Source organism: Dermacentor variabilis, chromosome 4 (assembly GCF_050947875.1).
Source record: "Dermacentor variabilis isolate Ectoservices chromosome 4, ASM5094787v1, whole genome shotgun sequence".
Classification (NCBI taxonomy): Eukaryota; Metazoa; Arthropoda; class Arachnida; order Ixodida; family Ixodidae; genus Dermacentor; species Dermacentor variabilis.
The window spans coordinates 147,951,462-147,978,315 of NC_134571.1; the positions used below are offsets into that span (position 1 = coordinate 147,951,462).

General features: G+C 50.8%; 1 protein-coding gene across 3 annotated transcripts in view; it reads left to right on the forward strand.

Moving 5' to 3' along the window:
* LOC142579887 (uncharacterized) overlaps positions 1-26,854 on the forward strand; it is a 354,590-nt gene that overhangs the window by 292,265 nt on the left and 35,471 nt on the right. The window lies entirely within an intron of this gene.

Below are 26,854 nucleotides of genomic sequence, written 5' to 3' on the forward strand. Positions count from 1 at the left end.
GACGCTCACCGATGGTCGCGGGTGCGACTTCCATCAATTTTGGTGCCACTGAATTTTTGGTGACATAACGCGGGATGGTCTATTTTTCGACAACGCCGGACATCGGATTCTTGGACCCATGAGCCATTTAATACTTTCGCCTTAAAAAGTTCGCGAATTCGGCTTCTATTATGTAGTCATATAGCTGCTCTGATTCAGTGGTTGCCATACTATAATAGTCAGAGAGCTACGATAAGAGAAAACGTCGGGGATAAAGCAATCGGAAATGCCAATGGGGCGTGCGCACTCTGTCAAATTAGTGGAGGAATGAACTGCGAGGAGGTGGGACGCGAGGTGATTGAAACACGCTTGTACGGTTTCGGCGCCACAAGAAGGCGACTCGCGTTCTTTAATGAAGACCTACCGCGTTCCGTCGCCCAGAGACCTTCATGTTCGGGTGCACGACTGCAACGCCGCTGGCAGCAATTAAACGCCAGACTCATGCATCTTCGCTAAAAGGGGCTCCTTTTTCGCCGAGTTAAGGCAACGCAGCCTCAACCCACGCCGCCGCGTACGACGCTAAACAGACACCGCGGACCAGCCAGGCGAGCTCACAGCTGGCCTCAACCTTCCGAGCCAGCAACCGCCCTTCCCACCATTTCTTCCGCGCAGAAACCTCAGGTTTCCACCTCCGGGGCGTGCGGGGAGGGGGGGCACCAGCGTGTGCCGGCGCCTAGCCGGGGCCAATTCATTACGGCGGCCCCCGGCTGCCCCGCCGCGCTCGTTAGTTTGAGCGATGGGGGCCCGCGGGACCAATTGACGCGTCACGCGACCCTCCCGAAGAGGCCAACTGACCGGCGGCAGTGCGCGCGTGCTGTGTTGCAACGAGACTTCGCCGCCGCCCGACGCTCTCTCTCTCTCTCTCTCTCTCTCTCTATCACTCTCTTGGCACCAATCACGATAGGTGTGCAGTGAAGCGAGCGAGCCCTGGCTCACTGACACCGCGTGCGGCACGCAGGCACGGCGTGTACACGACGCCCCGGCGATGGCTGGGTTCTTCCCGCGCACGGTTCACTGTCCCGCCGATGCAGTCATTAAATCAGCCGCTGCAAATAGCTAACCGCGCCGATCCCTGGTGTTCGCAATTACCTTTCGGAGATATGCGTCACAGTCTGCGCCGCGAATAGATGGCAAACGAGCTGCTAAATGATAGTAGGGTGACAATCTGCACGCGATTCAGTGCTTGAGACTGCCTCGATCGTCGGGAGTTATACCGTTCAATTGAAACTGAGGGCCGAATTAGAAGCTGGGAATGAAGATTAGCGCAGGGGAGGAAGGTATATAGTATATGAGGTAGGTGTCTGATGTCAGTAATTGGTTGCACATAATACGGGGCGTTTCAAGCTCTGCATACATGCGCACTCGCTATAGTTCGAGGGTTGCACGCGCCTCGTACGCTCACGCCGCTGCCTTCTCGCCTTAGTTCTCGATAACTTGGTCGATTCCTCACGAACAGGATGCGATAGCGTGCGAAGTAGGGGCGCTTCTGAGAACCCAATTCCCCAATTCATCATCGCGGAGCGCCGCGCAGCTGACCGAGTTTGATTGCAGGTACCACGCAGAGCAGACCCTGAAAAAAAATTATCGTGCTTGCTCTCTATACGTAAACTTTCTCGCCTGTCTTTCTTTTTTTTTTTACCCCTGACTGTCGGGTGTTTGACTTCGTTGTGCCACCCTTTGCAACCCTAGTTGTCCTTAGTGTATCAGTGAGAGCCTATTGACCTTGTCTAGCAAAGAGCAAGGGAAGGACTGCACACTGTATTTTCTAAGCAAGACGCTAACTGCAGCACGCACGTTAGTTCCAATGTCTGGACGTGTGTGTCAACTTATAGTTGCAGATTGTAGTGTATCGCAGTTTGCATACACGTATTGAAGGAAAGCGACTCAGGAAAAAGAAACAGACGGAGATGAGAGATTAACTTCTCATAACATCTGTCATATCCATTGCAATTTCAGAGGCACAAGTGGTGTCACCTCAAAAGACCAGTCTTTCAAACGGTCGCTTATTACCTTTTCCTAAGTGTATATTGTTTGGATCCCACCGATGGCATCGGTTGTTGGGAACTCGGCGCTGACGCCCGTGGTTGTACCTGGGTCGCAAGCCCCAAGGGTAGCGTTGGCCTGGCGGCCTGGGGTACAACGGGAAGCATCCGAAGGTCTCGGCAAAGCATGAGTCGACTGGTAACAACAAAACAACTTGTTTATTTTAACATCGCAAAGAGTTGGCGGTCAGGTTGACCGAAGTAGAGAGACGGGAGAGCACTTTACTCAACAGAAGAAATCGGAGCCCTCCTTTTGGCGTCCGGGGGCAGCTGTTTTTATACTCTCGCAGTTGAGGGCAAGAAGGAACCCCTCAATAGACGAGCACGTGATTGTACAATGGGCTAAGGTGACGCACACTGCCGCCGGTCGGGCACAAAGACTGGAAGGAGAGGGTGACCCCTGCTGTCGCACCGCCTGGTTCGGGCACAATGACTGGAAGGAGAGGGTGACCCCTGCTGTCGTACCGCCTGGTTCGGGCACAATGACTGGAAGGAGAGGGTGACCCCTGCTGTCGCACCGCCTGGTTCGGGCACAATGACTGGAAGGAGAGGGTGACCCCTGCTGTCGCATCGCCTGGTTCGGGCACAATGGCACATACACTCACACACGCACATGAAGACACGTGGCATCGGAACATGCCTGGAAACGCCTGGAAACGCCTGGCGGGGAGCGTTGCGGCGACGCCGAACGGGCCAAAATGTCTGCCGCCCCGCCGCAGTCGCGCCGGCAAAACCGCGTGTCGCAGGCGAAACGCAACAGACCGCCCCGCCGGGGGAAGGAGATCCCGATGGACAGGGGACTGCATCCGCTGTCCGGAGGGATGTCGCTCGATGATGCTCATAACCGAAGTCGGGCGTCCCTCGACGTTTCTTGAGCGCAGCGCACAGAGAAGGCCTCGTTCTCTCGTTCAGGTTCGCACGGGACACTGCAAAGTGACTTCGGGAGAGTTCACATTTTTGTTCTCGTTCCCGGCAAGCGTTAGAACTACGCTGAAACTCAACCGCTCAGTCAGCAAGCACGGCACAACCCTCACTAAGCCCTGCCAGGCTCTTTCCCCTTTTTATACCACTGCCTAGTTCCTTACAGTAGTCTAGCATCACTCAGAACGCGTCCACAAATTGGAAAATTGCACTAGAAAGCATATCATCACTTTGAAACACTAAACAAAAGCAATATGTTAAAAAAAGTCCTGCCTCAGGAAGAAAAACATCAGTAACAAACAATTTTGAGGCTGATTCCTACGTTAGGGGCTTCGACTTAAGCCATCGGCGTTACCGTTGAGACTCCCCTTTTTGTAACGCACCTCAAAGGAATATTGTTGTAAAGCGAGGCTCCAGCGCAGGAGGCGGCCATTTTTGGGAGAGATGGTCTGCAGCCATTGGAGAGGGCAGTGATCCGTCTCAATGATAAACCTCGAGCCGGCTAGATAGCATGACAATTTCTGAACGGCCCACACGAGACATGCACACTCTTTCTCGGTGGCGCTATACGCCTGCTCACGACTGGTCAGCTTACGACTAGCATACAGGACGGGGTGTTCTACTTCTCCCTTTTCCCGTTGGCACAGTACAACGCCCATGCCTCGCTCACTAGCATCGCACTGAACAATGAACCCTTTTGTATAGTCTGGCGATCGTAGCACAGGCTGGTTTGTTAGGGCACTCTTTAGGGCGCTAAAAGCTCTTTCCTTTGTCTCGTCCCAGACGACTGTTTGAGGCTCTGTCTTTCTTAGAGCATCCGTCAGGGGAGCCGCGATATCAGAGTACCTAGGGATGTACCTCTGATAGTAGCCGGCGACACCCAAGAACGACCGAATATCGGTCTTGGTGCGCGGTTGCGGAAAGTCTCGCACAGCGGCCACTTTTATTTCAGAGGGGCGGCGACGACCCTGACCAACCACGTGACCGAGGTAGACAACCTCGGCCTGTGCTAACTGGCACTTAGGAGCCTTTACTGTCAAGCCCGCTTCGCGCAGGCGGGTTAGCACTGCCCGCAAGTGTGCCATATGCTCAGACCAGGATGCGGAGAATATCGCTACGTCGTCTAGATACGGTAAAGCGAATTCTTGCTGTCCCCGCAACACTTTATCCATGAGGCTTGAAAAACAGTATGGCGCGTTCTTCAAACCAAAACTCAACACTTTAGGACGGAATGTTCCCATTGGTGAAATGAACGCCGCATACCTACTAGCTTCTTCTGTAAGTGGAACCTGCCAATAACCCCTGACAAGATCTAGGGTGGAAATAAACTGAGCGCTACTAACTTTCTCAAGGCGCTCCTCGATGTTAGGGATCGGATAAATTTGATCCTTAGTGATGGAATTAAGCCTGCGGTAGTCGACGCAAGGACGAGGTTCCTTGCCCGGTACCTCAACTAAAATCAAAGGGGAGGTATAATCACTCTCACCTGCCTCAATAACACCGAGCTGTAGCATTTTCTTTACCTCAGCCTCCATAATATCGCTCTGGCGGGGTGACACCCGATACGCCTTGGATCGTACTGGCTCTGGGGAGGTAAGTTCTATATCATGAGTAAGTACAGAAGTCCTACCAGGCCTCTCAGAGAACAGACCTTGAAACTCTTGTAATAGCTGGTGTAGTTCGGTTTTCCGCTCGGGCGACAGCGGTGCTTTACTGATAAGGTCACTAATGACTTGACCGGTGTCTTCCCTGTTCGTCACTGAGCCTAGTCCCGGAAGCTCGACCGGAAGCTCTTCAGGAACGTTTACCATCATGCACACCACTGCTTCCCTTTGTCTATAAGGTTTGAGCAGATTACAGTGGTAAACTTGCTGTGCTTTCCGCTTTCCTGGCAGACTTACCACGTAGTTAACGTCCGACAGTTTCTGAACGATTCGTGCTGGGCCCTCCCACTGCACGTCTAGTTTGTTGTTTAGCGATGTGCGCAATATCATGACCTCATCGCCCACCTCAAAACGACGGGCCCTGGCGGTCCGATCATAATAAACCTTGGCCCTCTGCTGGGCCTTTGTCATTGCTTCACCTGACAACTCCTGTGCCCTTCTTAAGCGTTCGAGGAGCTTAAGCACGTATTCCACCACGACTGGGTCGTCGCCCCTGCCTTCCCATGATTCTCGAAGCATGCGAAGCGGAGACCGAAGCGAGCGACCGTACACCAGTTCAGCTGGCGAAAACCCCGTAGCCGCATGCGGCGCGGTCCTTAAAGCAAACATCACCCCAGGCAGACACAGCTCCCAGTCAGTTCGATGTTCAAAACACAACGCTCTCAACACGCGCTTCATGACGGAGTGGAGCTTCTCAACGGAATTCGACTGTGGGTGGTACACTGAGCTGTGTAGCAGCTTTACCCCACACCTTTCGAGAAAAGTTGTCGTCAAAGCGCTAGTAAACACTGTGCCCTGATCTGATTGGATTTCCGCAGGAAAACCAACTCGCGCAAATATGGACAGTAGTGCATTGACTATCTCAACTGAGCTGAGTTCTTTAAGCGGCACTGCTTCAGGGAACTTTGTCGCTGGGCAGATCACAGTCAAAATGTGTCTGTACCCCGTGGCTGTTACCGGCAGAGGTCCCACTGTATCAATAACGAGCCGTCTAAAAGGCTCCGTAATGATAGGTACCAATTTCAACGGCGCCCTCGATTTGTCCCCTGGTTTGCCCACCCGCTGACAGGTGTCACATGACCTCACGAAGTGGTCTGCGTCCCGAAAACACCCTGGCCAATAGTACTCTTGCAAGAGACGGTCCTTAGTTTTCTTAACTCCTAGGTGTCCGGACCACGAACCCCCGTGTGACAAGCGCAACAGATCCTGACGATAGCATTGAGGCACGATCAGCTGATCGAACTCCACTCCTCGGCGGTCTAGATACTTCCGGTACAGGACTCCACCTCTTTCCACAAAACGCGCAGTTTTCCTGGGGATACCTTCTTTGACATTGCAGCGTATGTTTTCTAGGCTACCATCCTTCTTTTGCTCGGCTATCAAAGCCGACCGGCTGACTTTTAGCAACCTATCAAGTCCGTCTGACGTAGGCGCGATGAGCAAATCAGTAGATAGCTCTTCTAACTTTCCCGTTGTCGGGCGTTTCCTCTCCAGTATCTGGCGCCTTTAACGTTACAGACTCAAGTTTATTCAGTTCGGGCGTGCTCTGAATATCAGCTTGCTGCGCCTCTGACCCTTTTTCGTTGTTTGATAACGTCGGCCCCGCAACTACCGCCTTTGCAGCGAGCTCCCGAACCTTCGATCTGGTTAAGGCCTGAACACTAGCTTCACCAAACAAAAGCCCCTTCTCGCGCAGGAGGTGATCGGACCTGTTTGAAAATAGGTACGGGTACTGGGGGGGCAGCATAGATGACACTGCCGCCTCCGTCTCAAGCGCTCCGAAAGGTCCTTCAATAAGCACCTTTGCTACTGGCAGACACACGCTATGAGCTTCCACGGCTTGCTTGATCCATGCGCACTCGCCCGTGAACATATCGGGTTCTACGTAGGAGGGGTGAACTACATCCATCGTAGCTGCGGAATCGCGAAGCACTCGGCACTCTTTCCCGTTCACGAGGAGGTCTCGCATGTAAGGCTCGAGAAGCTTCATGTTCTCGTCAGTGCTGCCTATTGAAAAAAACACAACTTTTGGTGTTGTTTCCGGACACTGCGCCGAAAAGTGACCCGGCTTCTGGCACGTATAACAAACGCCCGCTCGCCTCATCTCGAACCGCTTTCTGCGTTTGGCTGCCGCCGTCTCTTTACGTCTGGTCGGACTGCTTTCACTCGCATCCGCACTACGCGTGTCCCCCTTTAATCTCATGGGTGTGAACTTCGGCCTCTCAAACTTCGAGCCAAATTCACCCTTTTGACCGTCCTTAGCTCCGCGAGCCCGACGCGTCACAAACTCCTCGGCTAGCTCAGCGGCTTTAGCCACCGTACAAACGTCTGGCCTATCCAAGACCCAGTATCGCACGTTCTCCGGTAACCGACTATAAAACTGTTCTAGCCCAAAACACTGCAGAACTTTATCGTGGTCACCGAACGCTTTCTCTTCTTTGAGCCACTCCTGCATGTTTGACATAAGCCTATACGCAAACTCTGTATATGACTCACTTCTGCCTTTCTCATTTTCCCGAAACTTCCGACGGAACGCCTCCGCAGACAGCCGGTACTTTTTTAGAAGACTCGATTTCACTGTGTCGAAATCCTCTGCCTCCTCTCTATCCAAGCGAGCGACTACGTCGGCCGCCTCGCCGGGTAACAAAGTGAGCAAGCGCTGTGGCCACGTTTCCCGAGAGAACCCCTGCTTCTCGCACGTTCGCTCAAAGTTAACCAGGAACAAACCAATGTCCTCTCCAAGCTTAAACGGCCGCATCAGGTCAGTCATTTTGAACAATACGCGTTCTCCTGCACCGTGTGCCTGACTTCCATTACGAGCGCGTTCCATCTCTATCTCGAGACGCTTCATTTCCAACGCGTGTTGACGGTCGCGCTCTTCTTTTTTCTCTTGTTGCTCTCGCTCTTTCTGTTCTTTACGTTCACGCTCTTCTTTTTCTTTCTGTTCTTTAATTTCGCGCTCCTGTCTTTTTGCAGTCTCCCTCTCTTCAATGGTCTCAAGGCATTCCGACAGCTCGTCATCCTCAGCTTCTAACTCAAGAATAGCCTTTAGCAGTTCAGGTTTTCTTAGTTTGTCTGAGACATCCAGACCCAACTCTCTTGCAAGCTCCAACAATTTCGGTTTGCGCAACGACTTCAAATCCATGGCTGCTCTGAATGCTGCTTTCTCTACTGCTTACTATTGTCTTGCCGCAAACTAACCCGGCAGCAACGACAACCACAATTACCAGCTCTGTTTCTGACACTAACAAAAGCCTGGCAAAGCTCAGAAGAAGAAAGTCCCGCACTCACCAAACCTCGCAGGCAGGAATTCCGCGCAGTCGTTCCGCTGCAGGCAACCAGTCGTCACACAGGGCTCGTTGCACTGCTCCCGGATCGTCGTTGAGCTGCTCAGCATACAGTCAACTGCATCTCTTCGCTGCTGGCCTCCGTTGTCGCGATCTCACCGCTGGCAGACAGTTGTTTGAAGTCGGAGGCGATCTCACCGCTGCCAACCAGATGTTTGGATCCCACCGATGGCATCGGTTGTTGGGAACTCGGCGCTGACGCCCGTGGTTGTACCTGGGTCGCAAGCCCCAAGGGTAGCGTTGGCCTGGCGGCCTGGGGTACAACTGGAAGCATCCGAAGGTCTCGGCAAAGCATGAGTCGACTGGTAACAATAAAACAACTTGTTTATTTTAACATCGCAAAGAGTTGGCGGTCAGGTTGACCGAAGTAGAGAGACGGGAGAGCACTTTACTCAACAGAAGAAATCGGAGCCCTCCTTTTGGCGTCCGGGGGCAGCTGTTTTTATACTCTCGCAGTTGAGGGCAAGAAGGAACCCCTCAATAGACGAGCACGTGATTGTACAATGGGCTAAGGTGACGCACACTGCCGCCGGTCGGGCACAAAGACTGGAAGGAGAGGGTGACCCCTGCTGTCGCACCGCCTGGTTCGGGCACAATGACTGGAAGGAGAGGGTGACCCCTGCTGTCGCACCGCCTGGTTCGGGCACAATGACTGGAAGGAGAGGGTGACCCCTGCTGTCGCACCGCCTGGTTCGGGCACAATGACTGGAAGGAGAGGGTGACCCCTGCTGTCGCATCGCCTGGTTCGGGCACAATGGCACATACACTCACACACGCACATGAAGACACGTGGCATCGGAACATGCCTGGAAACGCCTGGAAACGCCTGGCGGGGAGCGTTGCGGCGACGCCGAACGGGCCAAAATGTCTGCCGCCCCGCCGCAGTCGCGCCGGCAAAACCGCGTGTCGCAGGCGAAACGCAACAATATGCAAAGAGCGTCTCCTTTTTGCGTAGTTGGCTCTCTGGCCAAACTCCTTCGCTTTAGAATTAAAGCTTTCGAGATGCAGAAAACTCGCGTTCACTGAACTTCAGTTTATCATGACTATTTTTGCTTGTCGATAGTATCGCTTCGGCACCACCTGTTACTTAAGTCATACAGCCCCCAAACTGACGTGTTGTCAGCAGTTCCCAAGCCATTTAAAACTTCAAGCGACGGAGCCTTCAATACCGAGCGTAGGTTTCATTTAACGTCACCTAATCTCTAACCTGCGATACTGCGACAGCTAGGATGGCGGCTTGCCTTTGAAGACGCAAAGACACGGCCGTTTGGGCGCATTCGTTACGACACGGCTTCTCCGGTGGTACGCGTAATGAACCTGACCCCCTCCGCTTCTTTGCCAGCCTGTATCTCTAAATATGTCTAGCTAGGAGGGGGGGGAGAAGGGGCGGGCAAAGCCAAACCATAAGGTTAACACGCCGTCATACTTTATACAGAGCGTTGCCCTCATATGTGGCATGGCAACGCGTAGCTCGTAAAGGCTTGTTCTTCTAAACCAGTTGAAACGCCAGCGCGTGCTGTGTTTTGGAAGGCCTCGGCCGCCAGCGAGATGCTCGCACGGCCACGAGGGTAACGTTCGTTTTCACCGACCTGGGCGCCGCGCACTTTCTCGCCCGAGCGCCTCGGTGCCATATATTTCCCTCCATTGAGCCGAGCTGCGTTTTTCCGGCAGCCGTTATCTCGCTTCTTTCCAGGAGGGGCGGGCACCCTTAAAAAGTAAGAGAGAAAAGTAGAGGCAAAGCGAAACAAAGCAAAACCGGCCGTGCTGTCCCCGAGGGTCTCGTATTCAGAACACGACTCATACATGGCTCGGAGATTATGCCCGAAGGGAATTCGCCCCGGAGTGCCAGGAGTCGTGCTGGTCCTCTCCTTAGACGCGCGCGCGCGCAAGGCTGCGGCAACTGCTATACAGCGGCGTTCGTGTTGTCCTTCTCACGATGCAGCCAAGTGTCGCGCTTCCGGTCCTGCGCAAGGAAAATTTAGTGCCATCCCGCGCAAAAACCGTGCATGAGCGTTCGTGCTATACACCGCGCATGTTGATGTCGAGAAACGTCCTTGGAAGGCGAGGCTTTGCAACGGTTTCGCAGACGCTTGCTAGGTGAGGCTACAGAACTGGACATGAAGTAGCTCATTCTTCGGAATACCATTGCTTTCATGATCGGAATGCTTGCAGAATACCATTATATAAGACTGCCTCCTAGTGCTCTTAGTAGCGGGATTAGCATCGTTTCATTGTGGTATGTCGATGGACACAGTAAACATCGAGAATTTCTTTGTCGTCATGGTTCGCCGGCCTTTAACAGCTTCTGAAACATATGCAGTGTTGGTTAATTCGTTAATGTCGTCTCTTCTAGCTGTCTCTTTTCTCTTTTATATTTTTTTTCTTGAGGCAGATAAAATGGCGAGCCTGCACCAACTATACCAGCCGCTAGCTTCGATGAATGAAGTCTATGGGTCTTTTGTAGACCACTATTTTTCCAACCGCGTGTCGTTGTGACCCTATAGCCAGATCGCGAACCTCGAAGTTCAAAACGACTTGCGGTTGTGCAGACCCGCGGAGGCCCTTTCGAAGCGAGGTGACTATGTATACTTGGAGCAGCGCCGGAAGCCATGCGGAAGAACGCATGCGGACATTTGTGTCGTGTCGCGGAAATCGTGAGTGCGACAGCTTTGCGACGCGGCGGCGTCTGGTGACAACAGACCCATTCACTGATTCGAAGACGACGATGCCGGTCTCACGACACGAGCCCTCCCGCAGAGCCTTTCAGATCACGCTCCCCTTGTTACTTCCTCTTCACGCAGCGGTGAACTGTGCGCTGGATTCGCTACACGAGGGCACTTTTACCCGGAAGGCAGTGACGTGTGCTTACCGCGCTGGAGCTGTCATCGTTTTGTGTCGCGTAATCACTGGCTTCACTGTTTGCTTGCTTTCACTGCTTGTTCGTTGTTCACTCAAGTACTCTTGACGTTTCCGCAAGCAGGTGGTACCTTTTGGCCATGATCATTTCTTCGCCTGGGTAGTTCCGACTTTCCCTCCATCTCGCTTTGCTTTATTTTCATTTTGAAATGTGGCTCTCGATACGTTTCTGCTTCAGTGCTTGCTGCCTGATAGCTCAACCTAACTTGTAACTTCATTTTTCGGCGTTCTTATAGCGCAGCTCTTAAGCGCCCGTTCATGTATTTGACGTCGGCGTCCCTCGAAGTAACCGAGGCAACGAGCACAGAGAAGGATGAAAGAACGAACTCGGAGCGCAGGGGGATGAAAGATGGCGAGGGCGAAGAGAGCGCGAGGAGGAAAGCGGAGGAACCATGAGGCGGAAAGCGGAGGATGAGCGCGTGACGAAAGCGTGAGAAGAAAAGCGTAATGCCGCGCAAGACGGCCTCTCCGGCGACTACCGCTACGACAATGCATGCGCCAAAGTAGTGCGCCGTGGTCTCTTCACCGATGACATGCGGCGGTCGCGTCCACCGACACCATATACGAAAATAAAGCACTGCATAACCGGAGGTCTGTCTGCGGCTGCTGCTGTGAATCACGCCCACGTTCCACCCACGCGTTGCGTCTCGCGATATCCCGATTAGTGAAGCAGTCGCGCCACACTTCGCTCTATTTGCAATGAGCAGCTCGACATAGATTGTCCGCACCAGCCACTATATCGTGAAATGAAAACACTCAAATGTTGCATTAAGGAGTATCGTAATTGTCGGTGAATTTTTAAACCTGAAAACAAACAAAATCGATGTCCTTCTTCGGGGTGCATGCTGTAGCTTAAGGTTTTTCACGCATATGTTGATGACGACACAGGTTTCTGTTCAAAATACGAAACTAATGTTCTCGGTGCAACGCGAACTTGCCCTGCGCATAAAATGTTCGTTTCGTGTTCCTGACCGTCTCGCCCCGTTCAGCCGTTTATTAACGCGTCTTTATGCAGAACAAGCTGGGCCCCTCTAATGCCTTGCTACTTAGTTTAATATTTGTAAGGTATGTTCCAATAGTATCCCTAACTGTGTGCACTCTGGCAGGTGAAATTAACTCGGACGTCGATTATATGTTATAAAAGGTTTATCTTCTGCGGGAGATATTTCATCACGCATTTAGTGACCTAATAACGATTAAGCACATGGTACCTGTGAAAGTGATACGTTTTTCTGATAGCTCCTGTGTCGGGAGCATTGTGACACCGCAGTTTGTTAAACCTCACATAGCGTGAAGGAGGTAGGGAAGGAATGCACGCTTCCTGAACGATCCCGTCTTTTGGCGTATCCCAGCCACCTAATCCTATGGCACTCAGAGTTTCCATAGTACGCCAAGATTGGAAATGAGCTCGATTCAGGAATTCGTTTGCTGAGCAAAGGTCAACAAATTTGTCAAATTGCAGCGCCGATATGTTTATCCTCCTCACGATCAAACGTCGTTACAGAAGCAGCCCGTTCCCTCCAACAGCATCACTTATTGCGTAATTCGACATTCCGATGGCCGAAGTTGGATCGTTTACGTGCTGCTGACACGCGAACCGATATCCTGTTCGCGTGTAATTAACATCTCTGTTGGACAAGCTGGGGTGCATTATACAAAGAAGACGATCGGGCCATGTTTTCCAACCTCCGTGTCAGAGCAAGGAGAGAGAGAGTTACTGAACACGCATCGAATACCGTCGCGGACAACCTCGTGTGTGACAAACTTATATAGAGAAACAAAAACAAAAGAAAATCCCCAATTCCCTATTCTCCTCCCGTCGTCTGCACGCCGCGGAAGCTTTAGGGCCGCGCACACAACGACGTAGATGGGCACAAGAGGCTCGCGCAAGGCCCGCAGTACACGGGGCGTCCCCCTGGCGGCAGCGAGGATTATCGAATGTCGATCGCCGGAGTGGGCGCGCGCGTCTCGCATCGTCTGCTCGGGCTTATCGCGTGAACCCTTTTTTCTTTTTCGAAGACGGTACTCGTCTCCAGCCTATGGCGAGACAGCACTGCTCGCGGTGGAGCAGTCCGGGAGACAGGTCTTTTTCTCTCGAACGCTCCCGATCGAGAGAGCGAAGAGCTTTTACTTTTCCCTGCGTAAAACTCGAGATAACGACTCGTTTGTTTCTACGCTGGCGCGCATAAACGCTTGCGGGTATGGCGAGTGCCGGACAGAGGAACGACGGCGCTGATAGCATGTTTTTCTAGCTTTATTGGGTGAGTAAATAAATGCGCCACTAACGCTGGTGAAAGTTACAAAAGAAAAAGACAACGACAAAAAGAAAGTGACGCTTTCACCGAAAGAAACGCTCAGCACGCGGGCAAGAGAGCGGACACGTAGTTGCTTTCACCCGTCGGCTTTGCGTTGAACAGTACGACGGCGCAGTGAAAGTGCCAATGTACGGTGACATCCGAAAAGGGTGGCCCTTATCCGCCCGCCGAATTTTTCGTGCGGTCAGGGAACCCGCGCCTTTGCAACCGAAATGACCGGGACAGTCGTACGCGATACTCGGAAGAGGACCCATCACATGCTATGGCTGTAGCTGGGTGGCTTGGGATGATGCGTTCGAGAGCTTTATCGTTAAGGAAACAAAATCCGCAGAAATATGGCGGAGGCGAAGCGAAGAGGTCACGTGGCAGCGACCCTCTCGCCTACTTCCTACACTTGGGAACACGGTTAGGCGAAAGCAAGCGACAATTTTATTTGCTAGGGTTATTGATACTCTTTCTTTCTTTTTTCTTTTTTGAAATGTTTGTGAAAGCTGTGGAGGCCTGCTTGGCGTGCAGCATGCGTAAATGCTCCGCTGTAAAGGCGTGTATCCGTACAAGAGACGTGGGCGGAACCACTGGCTCTCTCATGGCTGCAGCTTGCACTGTCGGCGACGTACGTGAACTAGACGCCTCGAGTCGGAGTCGTCTGCGAGAATTCGCCAAGATTCACCGCCGACGACGCTGCCGTTTGGTCTGTGCTTGATAAAAGTGCAGTCGGCCTCAGCACAGACCTCAAATACAAAATCAGTGAGCGAAGAAAACGCCCAGAGGTGCTCGAGCACAAGTTTCTGAGAGCTGAAAGACAACGACGATAAAGGCTGAAAACCAGACAGCCGAGTATCATCACTCAGATATTCGCTATCATCATTACTCAGGTAAAAGCCTTGGTTTTTATACAGGATTCGCGCAGTATTTTACGACTTCCGTCGGGGTCGTGGAACTCTGAGTTCGATGCCTCAAGTTTTGTTCTTTAATGTGTTAGGTTAAGTCTGGTATACGATATGATATGATAATGTGCCGAAGAAATCGATCGTCGATATCAGCGCCACCTCCTGGCGCGGTTGCGACACACGAGCTCGAAAACAACGCTTTTTTTCTTTGTTCATCCCTTTGACGATAAACCCCTTCGCGCCATAAAGTTTTCTACAGTGCACTTTCTTTTTGAACATCAGCGAGTTCGTTGAACGCATCTTGCCGCAAATCGGCGAGAATGCCTGCATATTTGCCATTCTAAATTTTCGCGCTTCCTTCTGTAGGTCTTCTGCTTTTAAACTCGCTCTACCGAGGGTCAAGCGACTCAAGCACATCTTCGCCGTTATGAGGGAGTTGCACCATGATGAAAAATATGGTATATAGCTGTAAGTCCATGCCCTATTCAGCTCGCATTGCTCGCAGTTTCCCAACGAGCAGCCCTTTGCCCCTCCGCAATTAAGAAAGGATTATATTGGGTGCAATTACTTGCGTAGGTACCGCGTTGCAATATCAGTCAAATCGAGTATAAGAATTACCTGTGTGGCTCCAGAAAGCCTACGCCGACAGCAGATACAAGCGTCCTTTCTCAGTCGCCTATTTTAGTTTCCACAGATTTCAAGATATAACTTTCGCTCCAGTTTGATTCACGAGGCCTTGGAGCCGAGACGGAAGCGGGCACTTGGTGTTACGTACAATTCCCTCGGCCAAGCGGCGCGCTTGCGTGCGCCGCCATTTTATTGCCCACGCGTGACACGTAAGTCTCAATTTAACGAGCCACCTTTTTATGATCCGCGGGCTCCGTGGGGTCCGATCGTAAAGTGGGTCCCAAATCCTCTTAAGGGGCACGCGCCGACACGTCTCGAATGGCACACAGGCCTGGTAACTCGGGTCATCCTATTACCTCGGGCTGACCTCGGCCAGCTACGGGGGCTTCGCAATTTTAACAGCCCGTGCACCCTTGGACATTCCCCCTTCACCGGGTTAGGAGTGCGTCCCGGTTACGTAGTCTTCCGGCCACCGCGGCGCGCACCAATAAAATGACTTACACGTCTGCGGAAAGTATGGACGTCGTCTGCTCTGCACTGCTCACTTTCACCTTGGGACTTTGACGTTCCAATTCGGATTAGTGCTGTAAACGCGATGGAACAGGCGCCCACAACGAACTCACCGGATTCGGTTTGACCTTTTAGGAGCGCCTGGTGGGTGGTGCGCCAAGAGGTCCTGAAGGAGGATGACGAGCCACGAAGGCCTTAGCCATAAGCGAAGGCCTGTACTTTTTAGGCAAGGAGCTTTTAACTGCCGGTAAAGTCAAAACATGTATATTACGGGAGATTACCTTGAGAAGCCTTCGTCCTGCAGTGGACATCAAGTGGGCTGCTGATATGAAATTCTAACTACTGGCTCGCGAGCGGCACGGGCATTCTGCTAACACGCTGTAGACAAAAGCGACACTGAGGGCATGCTTTGGTGTTACAGCGTGTGTGCCAGTGATTGGGATTTGTAACTTTTGAGGACTGAGATTTGTAACTAGGTTTGTGACTGAGGTTTGTAACCTCTGCAAAACTGTGCAAGTGTGGTCCCGCCGCTCGGCATTTTATAGCTGAAAAATGCATACGTTATTTACAAGTCGGCTCCGCACCCTCGTCTTCATAAGGTTTCAGACGGCGCCAATGCATTTCTGAACTTTTAAGCCTACGCTGGTGATCAGAAAAAACACAGCAGGGGGCGATCTTTTGGAAGTGCTTGGTTAGGTATGCATTGCGGTTAAGTGTAGACATGGTTTTTAACAAGGTTTCTTATTGTTGGAGTTCCGGGTCAGGGACGCTGTTAGGAATTAACAGCGATTATAGGTTGAAGGATCTCATGAGACGGTCATTTTCAAGCAGCGCTGAAGTCCCAGCAATGGTCGTTTCAGCGGGCCACACTACTAACCCTTTGGAAGAGCCATTACGTAACGCTGGCCATGCTCGGGGCGATGGCCTTTTGTCCAGATTATCTGCCTCACGACTTGTGCGCAATCGCCAAAGTGACACGCAAAAAAGGGGACAGAGATAAGTTCGCAAGATACGCCAGAAATGATTCTTCACGCAAGGCAGACAGATGAATAAGATTGCGATGCGCGTCGTAAAAACGTTAAGGAATGGAATCTGCCAGCGAAAAAATGTAGATGACCTGCCTTGTTTTTTTGTTTTGGACACAACGTGCCATGCAATGAAGCCCATATATAATGAAGGCCACGAAACGGCGAAAGCCGCACGTCAGTTTTTGTGCAGCCGGCTTGGTCCAGAAGTGAGGCGCACGCAACCCTTTCTGTGAGCTTAAGCAAGCCGGCAAGCAGTAAACATGTAATCGTCGCGGACGCTTTTATACGTCTCTCCTCTCAATTATCTCTTAAATCTCTGCATATATATTATGGTAGGCCGACTGCTGGGAAACGTTTCACCCCTCAGTTTATCTCTCGCGGCTCAAGTGCTCAATCTCGTGAAACTATGAAACGTGCATAGTTTATTTATTATTACTTCTTGTCTCCAATCTCAAGCTGTTATCTTTTCATACCTTTACCAATTTACTCGGTGCACTTAAAGCTACAGAAAGCTGAGCAAGCTGTATTCATGTCTTGAAAAAGCGCTTGCGTTATATGCTTATTGTTCCCCCTGAGTCTGCGTTTTGTACGTAGCTGCCTTTTCAAATCACGAAAACCGGCGCACGTTGGCCAGCGGTTCCTACACTGGCCTTAATCGCCTCCCTGTCTTAATACCTTATATTTCCGTCTCTTTGAACGATCTATAGGCGTTGCAGATAGTACTTAGAAAAAAGCGAGCGCACGGCCGAGCTACGCTCTTGACATCATTCACCATCTTTACTTGGCTGGAGTTATAGAAACGCACAACACTGAAATCAAGGAATTCAGCCATCATTCGTTTTTATAGCATACTCGAGCCGGCTTTGCCACCAGTTTGCATCGCCTAAAAAAAACTTGACGATGGAAGTGTTAATTCTGCGGGACCTCTTTCAGGCCAGGGGTCGAGGTAGAAGGAGCCGCGACCAATTTATCTATGACTTGCAAACGTATTTATGGGGACGTGTCCTGAAACGCTCGCAAGCGTGCAGGTCAGGCCCGGTTCAAAGCCGTGAAATCGGAACCTTAATGCGAACTAATGTGTGCCAGCAACTTTTTTTCTTTTCCGCCCTCGTAGACATACTGGGTGCCTGCTTAATCAAGGACGCTGGAGGTGTTTCAGGCTTAGACGCCCGCCTAATTATCTCCTCTAAGCTGCACGTACATACTTCTTCCTGCACTTTGACTCTGCCCTTCGACTTTGACTCCAGAATGCTTATTTTGGAATGCGCGACTGCATCCCCTCGTGCAGATGAACGATAGAGCACGGCACACGTACAAGTTCTCAACGTATGTTTCACCTGGAATAAACGGAGGACGTCGTGAAATGGACCTCAAGCAGTTGCTTTAATTATCCTCCTCAAGCTGCGCGTTTGCGATTGCTCAAACGGATCTATATCTCTTTATTTCATTCGCATGCGTCCCCATTCTCGCTTATATTTTTTAGCGTTCATTTCAACACAATAACAGCGTAGCTCTGCCTGCTTACTTTCGGCTTCAGTTAAAGCTTGGTCCCGGGAATCGACCAGTGAAAAGAACGCGACATCGTATCAAGAAAAGGAAACCGGCAGTCTCGTACACGCGTTCTTATTTCTTCACGACGACGCGTTGTGCATGGCAGTGGCGTCATACGCGAATGCCATTATCAGCCTTCGAAGTAGATAGTTCTTGTCTTCGCTATCAGGTGTCCCTTGTTCGCGAAATCTGCGCCAGCCACGTCGATGACTTTTCTAGGCTGAAGTTCAAGGAATCTAGCAGAAGCTGAAGCTCCTGCCTAATGTGGAAACGGCGCAGCACGCCCATTTCTGGCTCATTCTATCGCTGCGTTCTCCTTTTCTCTCTCTCTGTGCTTGTGTGCCGCTGGTGCGAAGCTGGCCGTTTCTCGACGAGCGCGGCCGCTTTCAGAGGCGCCAAGCGCGGCGAGCGCAAACAGCCCAGCCGCGGCACGTATATGCAGCCCACAACGAGGAGAGGGGCGTTGTTCGAGCCAGCTGGCGTGAGATAATTATTCCGCTCATTATTGCGTGCGTTCCCGTTACGGCATTTGAGCCAACGCACGCGTAGTGCTGTACGTGCGTATCCGCGGACGCAGGTCACCGTATGTGCAGCGCGAAATTCCAGCGGCCCTGGCGTGCGCCCGTATGTAAGCGCACGCTGGTCCACTGCTTACCTCTGTAGAATGTGCATAGGCATGGCCTGGCGAGGCTCTACGCTTCGGCGCAAAGGTACGGTGCTAGGAGCCCCAGCTTGACCTGTCCTTTCTCTAACAACTGAAAAGGGAAGTATAACACTAGAAGCGCTGTAAGGAACACAGGCGTTCGGTATATACTGATGTGTAGCCGGAAAAAGTGCAGCGGTATGCCGTGGACGCACATGTCTTTAACCTTTAACGAGTCCAGGCCCAAGACCCTCGGCAGGGATAATGCAACGATTCCAGTCCAGTAGCATCCCTCTTCGCACTTCGTCAAGGGTCCGAACTGCACGTATACGCCCACGCAATCGCTGAGATTGGCCAGCAGCGAACCGGTGAACGGTCGACAACGAGAAGGTAATACCATCTAGGGCGAGGGATCCTCGCACTATATGGACCCTGGCGATACGTGGAATTTCACTTATAGGACGACGGCCATCATCAAGCCAAGGCGCTTAGCACTCAGCGCTTAGACACACAGATTTGTCTTCCCATAAACGTAGCCGTGAAAATGCATAAAACTCAAACGACGACGACGACGACGACGACCACCACCACCACCACCACCACCACAACAACAACAACAACAAAAACAACGACAACGACGACGACGACGACGACGACAACAAAAATAGATTTTACTTTCATGCCCTTGGTGAACTGTGACATCTATAAGGAAAGCGAAGAACTTTTCGCTTCGATTAATTCGCTGGGACACGTATATTGCACAAGGTCCCAGCTTTCCGGTAGCGAGTCTCGTTAAGTAGCCGTGTGACCACTGCCCATGCACACGTAGATATATTTCACCTGCTTTCACGGCCGCTAGCCGCAATGCCCGCGCTCTTTCTGACGTATTGCTCAAAGAACGTACGCGAGGCAAACAACTCGGTTACAACACCCAGCTTACATGCCACAGCTGCTGTCGATGACCTTCGCGAGTCGGGCTTTGCCTGCCTTCGTGGCTGCACGGGCGGTGGCGCGAAATTAAACGAACACCCTGACTTGTGTGTTTCGGTTGTTTATAAAGACAGCTGTCAATGCTCCAAGGAACTGCGGATTTACTTGCCCCGACTTCTCATTCTTCTCAATTCACTTGTAACGATTTCGTTCGGTCGCCTGTACTTTTCGATTAGCTTCTGCGTGCCTCTGCATAAGCTGGTGTGGCTGTTCACCGTTTAACCACGTTGGTGTGACTGACCTCTAAACCTAATCTGCAACGTTGACCGTTTGCGACTCGGGCCGGCGCCAATGAACGCTTCTTTAATACAGCCCCCTGCCTCTCCCGCACGTGAAATAATGTCCCCTGGCGCGGATCGTTCTGTTACAGAAAGCACCAGCACGAGTCAAACATTCTCGAACTTCCACGCGACAAGATTTCTGCGACAAGATTTCTCGAGATTACATGTGCGCGCCAGCGCGCCTTGCTTCTACTGTATACACACGGTGGCCAATGAACAGCGCCTGATAAATGTGCCGCTTCTGCTACAGGTGGTCGCTGTCTTCCCCCCACCTTCTTACCATTTATATTAAGGCTGCTACGCTGCGGTCGGCGATGTGGAAATGCGGCGCGCACAAGCTCAGCTCCCTCTCTCGCTGGAAGGGCGTCCACCCTTGTTTACATATATACGTTAGCGCGCTCCGCGAGCTCGTTAATACGGCGACGCGGGCTGGGCCGGGCATGCGGAAAGCTTTCACTGCCGGAAGAAACGAGATATCCGGGGCGGGCCGGCATGCACTCCAGACGACTATGGCCGAGAAAAGAAGGCCTGGCGCCCCCTTGCGTGTGCTTCGTGTACCTGTTTGCTTTCGCTTATTCGCTTTTAAGTTTGTATCCCTTTAATTGTAGCCTTCCCAGAAAAAAAACAAAAAGAAAGACAGAAGCTGCAACTCTCTCTCTCTCTCTCTCTCTCTGCAGTCGTGTCTGTAGACAAAGAAAAAAAATAAAGAAAGCAGGGAGGGGAAGCAAAATCTAGCGAAGGCCGGTGTATGATATAAAAGAAAGAAAATCGTTTGGAATAGACGCAAAATACGAGGATTGACAGATATGAAGCACGGGCGTTGCGGCTCTTCGGGGCGTTCCAGGTGGCTCCAAGAAGACTGCTCAGTCTGCCATATGCGCTGTAGAATCTGTCTGCACACTTCCGGTCGCCGCTTATGAATACTGCACATACCCGTGATGGCAACAACGCACTTGCGCCTTCATAACGACTAAACGTAATAATAGCAGTTGATCAGTTCTACTGAATTAGTCGTTCAATTAGCTAATTAGGAGTTAAAGGCGTACCAGCCCCTTAATTCCGACGCTCGTTTACGCGGCAGTACAACCTCAGAAATTTTACTGTGTTAGCACTGCATACTCGCCCGGCTAGCAACTTCAAGCTGGAATAACTGAAAGTTGTAAGAGAGAGAGAGAGAGAGAGGACAGGAAATGCATGGAGATCAACCAGACGAGCACCTGGTTTGCTACCCTACATTGGGGGTGGGGCAAGAGGAATAGAAAGAGGGAAGTTGTGATAAATATAGCACAAACACAGGGAAAGAAAACTGGGTAATGGGTAGAAGTAAAGGTTACCGCAGAACTTATTGCACAAGTACATCGGGGTAATCGTTAAATATTTCGCTTTAGAACGTGTACGTTAAACCATGCGTTTTCAGTATCATTGAACAATATACGTGTTCTTTTTTTTATTGTTGTACGACTTCGAAAGAGCCGTGGTTTAAAATTGATGAAAAAAGTGTTCGTGGCCTAAGAAGGTCGTTTGCGTTATCAGCGTTCCGCCATTGAAAGTGACGTGCTACTGCAGCCCATAGCTCAAAGATTTGCTATAGCAAGCTCGCGCTTAGTAAGTGTGAGGACGGAGTTTCCGTCCTCACAATTACTACGCACGATTTCGCTGTCCCCAGCTTGTCGCGTGCAACAAGACGCCCCGCCCCGGTAAGAGAGCGCTTGTCGCCCATTATTTCGAGAAAATAAGCGCGAGCCGCAATGGACGAGTCTTCGTATAACCGTAATCTCAGCACTCCGAGGCGGTATCTCTTTCTCTGACCGACCACCGTATGCTGCCGAAATGAGATACGCGTTCGTTATAATGTATCTGCTGTGGCATCTCGCATACCCCAGCAGCAGTCACAAAAAAAAAAATATCTGTTTCTTCACCGCCACGCTGTTTTTTTAGCAAGGAGACACATACTCTTAAAACCGGGGAAGCGGAAAGTGTCCGAGAAAGAAGGTCGAACCGCCTAATTGACTCCGCTGATCAGGCCCGGTCGGTCTCTTGTGACAGGCATCGCGGCCAGCTTATTTGCCGCCCGCTCGAACCTCTTTCACAGGAACGGGGCGAGCGATGGCACGGCAGGTCCTCTCTATCTCTTTCCTTCCATCAAAGAGAGGAAAGGTAAGAGAGAATAACCAGATGAGTTTCCCATTAGCTACCCTGCACTGGTGTGGGGGAAGTAGGAGCCACACACACACACACACACACACACACACACACACACACACACACACACACATATATATATATATATATATATATATATATATATATATATATATATATATATATATATATATATATATATATATATATATATATATATATATATATATATATTCACACAGGCTGGTGTACCGCAAGAACTTTCCATCAAACGGTGGCGTGAGGAGCCCGGAGGCTGGCGGCTGTCCGTCGGCCGATCGAAGAATTTGACTGGCTCCCTTTGTGCCTACTTGAATTGCGTGAAACGGCGAGTGGACGCGAAGAGAGGGCTGGGAAATGCTGCAGGGACGCGAGCGTTCATTTAAACGCACTTGCAATATCGAGCAGGCCCTCGCTGGTTCCTTTATTTCCTGCGTAGCTGGGCCGACTCGGCCGTTTAATAAACGAGCAACTCACGCTCTGCGGTGTGCGTGACTGGTTGCCGCGAGGTTTTCTTGGCGCGTCTCGAAAGAGAGGGAGGACATTGTTTCGCGAGCGAAATGGCCCGTGCGCAAGTTGTGAGCGATTCGGGAAACTTTGCTCACGCGTGCGAGTGTTGTGCGAACGGAGAATATCTATACACAGACAGCAACAGGGGCGGAGCTTTTGTTTGTGTGTTGCTGCGCCAAGTAGTACGGCAGTGTTTGAAACCGCTTTGTGTTTCGGTTTCTCTGAGTAGGTGGCCGAATCAGAGTAGCATATTAGAATTGCTATATTTTTTTTTCGCGATGGTTTAGCTTTTTCCGAACCCGGAAAAATAAAGCGACAAAAAATAAAAATAAAATAAAATTCATAATTAGCACTAGATGGCGTATTTTGTGTTGGATGTTAACTTAAGTGTCTTGGTATGTATAACATATCTTAAGGATCGTGGTCAGGCATGCACGCTTTGCCTCCATAACTTAGTCTTAAGTGTCACAGAAACTCAGAGCTGGAAGCTGTGAAAGCGCAGTTGTGCGTTGCAGCGCTGAACCATTTCGATAAACTTCTGAGCTATACATGCGTAAAACGCGATAGAATGTGGACAATGACCCTCATGTTTTCTCGGACGAGCCTTGCATTGCGCACGTGTACATAATGAAATGCAGAGCTGTCTGGGAAAGCACGATCACTCGTAGCATGCGTGGACGAAATGGGGAAAATCCCGACTTCAGTCAGCGGGAATCTGAGAGCCAGCCGGCGTAAGAGCGATCACATAAATTTCGTGAACTCGCTGATATTCTTCGGGGCTCAGCAGGAAAAACAATAGTATTAAGAAAGAAATGAAAACTAGAAAGAAAGAAAGAAAGAAAGAAAGAAAGAAAGAAAGAAAGAAAGAAAGGAAGAAAGGAAGAAAGAAATGGAGGAAGCTTAAGCTTCGCCTTTAAGAGTGGAACGCGATAGCGTTCAAAGACTCCTTACTGCTTTTCATGCTTCCCGGCAACTGCAGCTTATGTAACCGTAACGTTTACCGGGAAACGCTGGCGAGCTTTCTAGTAGAAACGCGGCCTCTTTGCTTGGGTCGATCTCCTGTTCTTGTTTCGCACTTTCAATATTTCAGTCTGAGAATAGCTAACATAAAGGACATACGCTGTCGGTGTTTTTCTTCTTTTCCCATTAAGTTTGTTTGTAGGCTGCCGTTCTCACAATTCCGAGGAATGGCATTTTAAAGAATCAAAGACAAGGTCTGAGCAACTTTGGTGGTAGAGAAATGATTGGGTGTGGGTGGTTCGAAAAATTTGGTTCGAAATTCATTTTGCGGAGGCGACGTCATACGCCGGACGCCGACGCGGGACGCCCACTTGGGTTTTCTGCGACGCGGGCTCCTTAGCGCTATCGCGTTAAAATACAGAAACTGAACGATGTCGGAGTGCGAAAACATCATATACATTTCGCACTTCCCAAAGTTATCGTCGTGAAAGACATGCATAGGCAGCTCAGCAAAATGCGACCTCGTTCTTTTCCTTGAGAATTCTGCGCACAGAAATAGATAAGGCGAAGCCCTGCAGTCGTCCCTTACCGTTTTACGGCCAGCAGCAATCCTCGAATACACAATGACTCTGATAAAACTCTTCCGTTTTTCTGTTTAGCTGAATGAAAGCTGCTAATCTCGGAGGTCGCGTATTAAAATGTCGCGTCCACTTCCCTAGGCATATCCTCAGCCTCAGTTGCTCCTCATAGGAATTTTTAGGGTATCATTAAATAATTCCAGTGTGTAAAGTTAAGGAGCACAACGATCCCAGTGCGTGAATGTGCCGACGTCAGCTATATTCTAGATTTTCACTCAGACATGGCGGGAGACCTAGCCTTAAAACGCTTCGGTGCTGAAAAAGTCATCGTATGTTGACTTTGAACTCTGACTTCTCTTTAAAGGCGTATGCTTTTCTGTGGGTGAGTCGGGAACTAAAATGATCAGGTAAATGATCAGGGATCTGGTAAAGTGCTCGCTGCCATGTCATTCATCGTTAATGTGAGATGCCAAACAAACCACAAGAGCAACGTTCTCGCGTTGCCTAAAAGCAGGCATTCCGTTTCAGTCCATTATTGTTCATGAGAGCGTGAGTGGACTACATACAGACAACATACAGACGAGGGGTGCGAAAGTCAGAGGCTGCAATGTGATCGTTGGTTAAAAGTAAAAAGAACGAGACATAAAAACAAAGCAGCTGCACATGTGACAATACACTCAGTTCCACTTTAATCAGGAATTAAAGGCGCGTGTTAAAATAACAAGAAAGAAAAAGAAACGCGCGTGAATGTATATACTTTATGACAACTTCAGTTGCATTTTCGCTAATTGTGTCAACCATAGCTTGCTCTTTTCGTTTCTTGTGGCTCATTCTCCTCTTCTGGCATTGACTCGCGGTGAGGAAGGCAGTACCGCTGCACCGCAATTAATTCCCATCTCGGGTATATTCTTTCTAACCTGCTTAAACGAATGCACAGGCTCCCATTATCGCTAATTACGCCTCAAGGAACGTCGCGAAAGTTGCCAGGCTTGAAACACGCCGAGTTGTTCTTGCGCCCCGCCCCGCCCTCGGCCCCTCTCTTATTTTGTTCTTATCGTATTTCTTTTTCTTTCTTGTCCCCTCTGCTTTCACACTAAGCGTTTCTCACTGTCCTGTTGCTGCGCCTCTTCGTATCAGCCGACGCACATTCGTGGACATGTAGTACGGTCGCTGAATTCTCGCAACTTCTACCGCGTTTTGGTCACCGTTTCTGCCTCGTTGGTCGGCGATGACGAGATGCCGAGAGGAGAAGTCCCACTGTGATTCGCAGGGGGGGTAAATAAGAAGCAATTAGGCGGAGGCGCAGGGTCTCCTAGCAGGTCATTACATTCGTGTACTGGTGGGCCAATAAAGCGCGGTGGCCCAGCGTGCATGCGGCATCGCCCGAAGCTCTCCTTTTCTTCTTTCGTTCTTCGTCGTTTTTTTTTTTTCAGGGAAGACCTTTGCCGCGGCGTCGAGCAACCGAAAGCCGAGGTGGCACCTTCTTTATTTAGTTGCACCTATGTTCGGATTCGGAGAGCCATGTTTGCAGCCCGGCGTCTGGCAGCCATATCACGCTGCGGGCACTCCCTCAAATAATTGGCCCCCGGTACTTTGAAAAGTCAATGGTAGCAGCCCCGTGGGCCCACTCGGCTTCCATTCTCGACCACCGGAGGTGGTCTTTGCCGGGCTTCTGTGAAGCTCGCTATCGACAGTCTTCGTCACACCTGCGCCTCACCCTCCACAAGAGTATAGGCACTTCAGCTGCGTCTACGCTCCCACTGTGGCTCTTGGTGTAACGTACTCTCGTAATGTTTGTTTGTTTTTCTGTTATTTTCTTTCTTTATGTGCTTTCCTTCCTTCTTTCTTTTTTTTTTCATTCTCTCTCCTAACAGTCGTCGTTCTCGAGCCGGAGTTGTGGCGCTAGTTGAGCGGATGTCTACGAAAATTTGCTGAACACGGTCGGTTTGCGATCATATATTCGTTACAATACCTTTACCAGAGCTGTGAGCAGCAGCTTGTCATCGTGAGGAAGCTACTTTAATTAAATACAAATTTCTTACGTAATATAATGCGATTATTAGCACGAGCGGGCCTAACAACAGTCAACTATGCGCCTTGGCCACAAGTCTTGACCGAACAGTCTTACGAGTTCTCACAATAACGCCTCAAAGCAGGTCATTCTCGCAGTAACTAACCGTCGAGAACACCTAGAGTGCGGGATCGAGAAAACGCGGTTACATTTCTTGCTGGCCTAATTCTTCCGATTCACTGTGCGTAAGTCACACTATTTGTACAGCAGGGGATTTCAATACGCACGCGATTAGGCATTGCAATCATCACGTGGTTTCTGCCTCGCGAATGCCGCCCGCCTCTCCCTCTCTTCGTGGTTAAAACGTAGAGACAGGCGCAAACGGACAGGCGGGGGAACAGGACAGATACGAGGCACGCAGAACAGGCGATTTCAATGCCCTCGCCTTGTTTGTGTCCCATTTCGCGAGTGTCAGTTTGTTTGCGTCCGTGTTCGTGCTAGCCCCGAAGCGCCAACTATTCCAATGAGGCATTTATCTTCCTCCTCCTAGCCGGTAAAGTCATCGTTTCCCATTCACACTGCATAGGAAAGAACGCGCTATGGGTCAAAGAAAACAAAAGCGCAAAGGAGCACGGAGAGGCCACTTTCTTCCGCGCGCACGCATGCTCGCGGTCGTCTACACACACGCCTTTTTGAAGGCGTGCGAAGCGGGTCGCGACCGTACGGTCGCACGGCGGCGGCGACAACTTCCGGCGACGCGGCCACTCAGCGAAGGAAGAGCGATGCGCCCTGAGCAGCTGCCCCAGAAGTGGACGCGGCGACGGGCACCGCATGCGCGGGATGCCTGACG